Raw genomic sequence first — 6,682 nt, forward strand, 5'->3', positions numbered from 1 at the left:
CACTTTTATTAAAAGAGGTACTTTGATTTTTATAAAGCATAAACAAAATCAGTCTTTTCTGGCCGTGAAATTTGGGGATGTCCTAGTTGGTATCAGAGCATTGGTTTAAGCGAACTAGGAATTTGTAGGAAATTTCTAAACTTAAACTTAGAATGCTAAGCGATGATTGTGAGATGAGTGTCTAATATATTTTAGGTAGTACACCTGAATCGACACAAGCACTAGCTTACTTTAGGATTAGATGCCTAAATTGCTTTTATATGCTAAATGATTTATGTTATCGCATTATATGCCTTATATGCTATTATTTGATTGGATCTATGGTCTTTTGCCAACCGGATCTGGAAATTTTATGTGCTCAGGATTCTAAACGTTTAATTACAATATTAGAACTGGCATGTAAGTTTTCGAACTAATAAGGAGGAATACGTGTCAAAACCTTCATCTATCTATATTCTCGTTCCGATATGCTGAACGCCTACTTTTGTGAACATAACGTCATGGTGAAGACTCATAGTGAACTGAGTAAATGGAGAAAATGAGAAGGCTTACGATAGTGAATGATACCTATCAGAAGATATCGTCAGAGCGATATCTTGCCTTTAGAAATACGTCTAATAAAATAACAGTATGTATAGAAGAGTACGGTACATCCGAATGTATACATTTGATTGGCGGGATGATAGAACAGTTGGTGTAATTTCTGAAGTTGTCTTATCGTCTGGCGTTTCCATCACCAACCGAGTTGAAGCACAATTATGTTGAAGCTATGCATGGAAGAAGTCCTAGTACAGTCCAGGGAATTTTTTAAGATTATTTGGACACATTCTTATGTGTTAAATCGTTTTGTGATTTTAGGAGATAAGAACTTGGGGACTGCGAGACAATACTTGGGACGAGTATGAGTAGGCGTGAAAGGTAGTAGGGGCCTATACTACCGGAAGCACATGACTCACACTTGGATCAGGGAAAGTCACAAGGTTACCAAGAAGCTAGTAATTGATTCTGTTTTGTTCATGTTTGTCGTTACCATCGTTTCGGTAATGACTAAGAAGATGATTGTTATTCCGACCCTAGTGGTCATATCAAATCGAGTCCGACTAAGAGGAGTATGTTACATGATTCAGAGAACCAGGATCGATGTAACATCCGACTTAAGCTAGAAGATTGAAGTGAAAGATAATCGAAGCGATCAATAGAAGTATCGCGATCACTGTTAATGTAAGAAGCTTGTAGCTAGAAGTGCTACATGCTAGAATGTGATTATATTACATTAGAATATGAAGGAAGGGGCATTCCATTCTAGAATTTGACTCTATGAGACCTGAGTCTAAGCGTTGCATCATACGATGAGAGGTCATTAGAACATGGTCCGTCGGTCTGTTACAATAACTGAAGGAAAGTACTTATTTTTAGAAGAAGAAGAAGGAGTCTTCAATAAGGATTTATTTTGTAACTTAAAAGTTACGATTGAAAGTCCAAAATAGTACGAGGAGTAAATACAAGATTGTGCATCGCCTGCAGTCAAAAAGTCCAAGAGTTAGATACTCATTCGAAGGAACATAGAAGTTACGATTTACCTAGGATGAAGAGGTAACGTATGTGTTGGGTTTTGAGCAATCTAACACTTCCTAAGTGTGCATGAAACCCTAATAAAACTTGGATCTATGTTTGTCTAAATACATGCAAAATAATAATTTTCCAAGGTTCATAACCTATCTAACATGGCATGGGGTACTTTTAAACATAAAAGAATTAGATGAGATTACATACCTTTTTAATGAGTTTGATTCTTAAGGAGTTTGAGGGCCAAGCACCAATAGTGTGAATGCCTCAAATGGAATCACAAATCACCACAAACTCTTGGAAAACTTTGAGAGAGTGTATACACACTACAATTTTCGGCCACACACAAACACACACACACTAGTGGCTATTTCATGCAACATAAGCATGCTTATATAGTGTACATGATTAGGGTGAAACCCTAATAACCCATGACCTTTCCTTTTCCAAGGATCCATGTGTTAAAAGCTCCATGGATCATCCATGGACTTCCATACAAGCCTAGCCCATTAACAAATGGGTGTTGGCCCACACCATATAAAATCAATAGCCCACAATCTAATTAGTCTTCCTTTTAATCTCTAAATTAATTCATAATTAATTTAAGACTAAGACTAATTAAATAACATGACTTCATATTAATATATTATAACTTATAATATATTGATAATAATATGTGTATAACTCTCATAAAATTATCCATAAATAGTTTGGATGAAATGCAACCCAAATGGACCATGCCGGGTCGGGTCAAGTATATACCAAATAAGTTATGGACTTAGACACCTTATCCAATAGTATGGAGTCATTATACAAGCCTTGTTTTGTTGATCATTCCAGGACGTAATCATCCTAAGGGGGAGAGAATTGTAACGCCCGCAAATTCGAGCTAGTCAATTTAGAGACGATTAGCGTCAAAAATGACTTTTTGATAGAGGATTATTTCGAATAAATAATCTCAACTAAGTTTTAGTATATGTCACAAGGTTTCCATACATATAAAGAACGCTGAAATCCGAATTATAACGAAGAAGTTATGACATGTCGAAGTTTCGCGACAAAACCGGCACGACACCGGGAATCATAAAAAGTGAGTTTATGATAAAATACTTTTAGCCTTTGTGACCTAAAAGAAAGTTGTATAGTACATCTCCACCTACACGTGGATATAAATAACATCGAAAACGGAGCTCGCATGCAAACATTATGGCCTTCCAAAGATGTAGTTGTCTGAGGGCATGACACGTGGCAGAAACACTAGCCGCCTTATGTCACGACGTGAACATGAAGTTCACGACGTGAAACGTGTCATAGAAACTAATTGGGGCTATAAAATACGTGTTAAAGCTACAAGGTGACTCATGGAAGTTCACAACGTGAACCTATCATGTTCACGACGTGAATGGGTCCAGAACAACCTATAAATAGCAAGTGAAACCATTTCATTCCTTACACCATTTCTTCTCTCTCTCTCTCTCTCTCTCATTTCCAAAGGTCATTTCCCTTCCCAAGCATAACAACGACGAACTGCTGACCGTTTCTAGTTAGATTCTATCCAATCACGCTACTAATGTGAGTGCATATTACTTTCATCTTACACACACATATATATATATATATATATATATATGAAGTATTTTATATAAAATTACGTGCTATGTGTGCATATTATCTGAATACTTGTTGTCTAGGCTGGATGATCGATTTTATATATGTTTTAAATGATTTAAACTGTATATGTATTTTGTATCTGCAAATATGTTAGGGTAAAACATGGGTAGATAAAATAGTTGTTGTGTGATGAAAAATGAGTTGGAAGCTGAGACGAAAGGTGATGTAGATCATGTGAGGAGGGTGAGAGGTGAAATTTGAGAAAAGCCTTTACCCAAATGTTGGGCCCGTCATCTAGCAGAGTATGGATGCCAACCATGGACTATTCTAGACAGTCCAGTGGAACACTAGCAGACTCGCAACTTGTAGGTGTTATGAACGATGTGTTCACCCGGTTTACTCCAGAAACCCATTGACATGTATTTCGGGTGGATTGCCGAAAATAATACCGTCGATAAATGAGCTATGGACTTAGCACCTGTTGGATAAACCCGGGTGACGATGTGACTTCGTGTCTATTCTTAAGTTGTATAAACCCTGGCGACGATGTGACTTCATGCCTATTCCTTAAGTTGTATAAACCCTGGCGACGATGTGACTTCGTGTCTATTCCTTAAGTTTTATAAACCATGGCGACAATGTGACTTCGTGCCTATTCCTTAAGTTGTATAAACCCTGGTGACGATGCAACTTCGTTCCTAATCCTTAGGAATGAATGACTGAGAAATAGATGGTTCTTATGGTAGATCCTTAAGATTAAAGAAGATAATGGGGATGAGTAATTAGGTTGATTTTTTAATGTTTAAACATAGTAATTATATTATTGTGAGTTGAAAACCCTATGTGCTCACCAGGTTTCCCAACCTGACCCACTCAACTTATTTGTATCGCAGGAATCAATATGAAGTTACATTACACTGAGAGATTAAAGAGATGTAGATCACTAGTGTAAATAAATGTAAGTTTTGTTTATACTTATGTTTCTATATTGATGATGACATCCCAAATGTTTTAAAATGAATAAAATACATTTCTTAGGAAATGCTTTGATAACGTATTTATCATGTTTTTCTGGGAACAAATTCCGCAACACTTTTATTAAAAGAGGTACTCTGATTTTTATAAAACATAAACAAAATCGGTCTTTTATGGCCGTGAAATTTGGGGGTGGCACATCCACATTGGTCGCTTTTTCTAGGATGTTGAGGTCTTGGGCACCCATGAAAGTAATTTGATCAAAAATGTTCATTGTTGCAGCATGTTAGTTTCTAATGTATCTATCTTTCTTACCTACTTACGTTGCATCCCTATTTTATTCCTTCATGCTTATTATTGTTGGTAGATTCATTTTGTTCACTTACGGTTCAAAAGACTTACTAATTCGATTAAATATCCACTTTTGTTATTTATGGAACTCATAATCATGTATTCAAATACCAATATACGAGAAAATTCCAGATTTATTAACGATTGAATTTTTGTGAGCATTGGATTTATGATGCTGTGATTTCGTTAAGAAAATTGCGAACTTTTATTAGAGATTCGATTTTTTTTTAACACAAAACTCATTTGACATGTTCTTTGTGTCCTATCCATTACTTGTGGTCACCAATGTTGCTCAAAAAAACCACTTTCCAAATCTATGTAAGTTTTGTTTAATGATTTATGTATTCTATTGTTCAGTTAATTTACTTGGTTGTGGTGTTTGTATTCCTATAATTTAGAATCAACATCATATTGGTTTAAGCATTGATCAAATCTTAGAATTTTTAAGTAATACAATTTTACAAACAGAATGTATAACTAGCAATATCATCTCTTTCAAAGGATGGAAACAAGAATTGGATTGTTTCCATAAACTCAATATCTATCTCCAATTTTTCATGTATATCCCCTTGATTTGATCAAGAATCTAACAATAACTAACCAATTTCAAAATGTCGTATATCAATAAGTAAATTCAAACCTAAAATCCAGAAATATGACGTTCTGATCATGGGCGATGACGAAAAATCTTATAATATGAATGCTAAAGCATTGGCAAGTATATCATCAGTTGGTTCTAAGCCAGCATGGGAAGTGTTTAATTAATTATATATATATATATATATATATATATATATATATATATATATATATATATATATATATATTTTAAAATACAGGTATAAATAGTTTGTATAGTTCAATCTATGATTTTTTTTGTTTAGAAGGTAGAGCATGAAAGGTAGACCAAGCTATAATTGAAAGAACCAATTTGATATGATTTAATTTTGAGTAGTTTCATACAGTCTGTTCTTTTTAGAAAGATGAGACGTCCAAATAGCCACAAAAATTGATCTTTCAGCCTTCGTGTGTTGTATGTGAACTCAATTCTACTTTCACAAAGAAACAAGGTATTGCCCTCCTCTGCCCTGCAATTTTCTTTCTCTTTCGACATCTTAACATATAATATGAATGGGTGTGGGGTTTGGTTTAATGTGGATAATAGGTTTTGAACATAACAAGGGTGTGATTATGGAAAACAAATAGATAAACGACAATTTTTTCAACCACTACAATTTTGTAATGAATGTTTTGCTTTGGTCCATTCTGGTTGAAGTTTAATTTTCTTTGATATGGTTTTGTAATTTAGGATCAAAACTTCCCATGTTATTGTAAATCTTATGAGTTTGTGTGTACGTGGTTTTAATAACCGGAAGGAACTATACTTTTGTAGGCTTTTGGATTTATAATTCATGAAGCTAAATCTAAAATATAATGAACTGCATTATGATTTTTTATTATATTTGGTTGGTTTTAGGCATGATCTTGTAGTTGTAAAGTGTTACTGATAGAAAAAGTGGTTGTAAGCTTTTCTTTTGCAAGAACGATACTTTTGAGCTATATAAAGCTTTTACTTGTCAAAACTAGAATCATGGATGAAGATTTGTTATTTTTTATAGTGATAAATAGTACATTCAACCGTAGACCTTATAATAAAGCCCGATGAACTAATACGCAAAAGTTAAACATAAACTAAATCAGTAGCAAACTGAAGCATGGACAAATCTTACATACATCAGTGGAGGTCTTCAAGCATTAGAACCCATGCTACAAGTGCCACCCACAGATCCAAATCCGCTCGAAATATTTTGACAAAATAACCTTTCCACTTGCGATCAAAATTGTTATTTTCTACTCCGATTTCACCACATTAATTGTGTCCTAGTGCATTGCACGGATACACAACTAGTTTATAACAATAAAGATATGCTATCAAATAAAGCCAAATATTCATGTCATTATTATATAAAGTAATAATAAAAATAAACTTACAATCTTGAACTCTTTTTTCACAACTCCTTTAGAGCTTTCTCTAGAAACCTGCCTTCCTCCAGTAAACATATATGGATAATAGAAAAATAAAATAAAATAAGTAAGGTTCATTTTTATGAAGGTTTTATGAAGATATCATTATTATTTATGGAAAATATTTACCTTATATAAGAAATCATCCAAGAGA

Source organism: Lactuca saligna, chromosome 5 (assembly GCF_052625555.1).
Source record: "Lactuca saligna cultivar CGN05327 chromosome 5, ASM5262555v1, whole genome shotgun sequence".
In the NCBI taxonomy this organism is placed as follows: domain Eukaryota; kingdom Viridiplantae; phylum Streptophyta; class Magnoliopsida; order Asterales; family Asteraceae; genus Lactuca; species Lactuca saligna.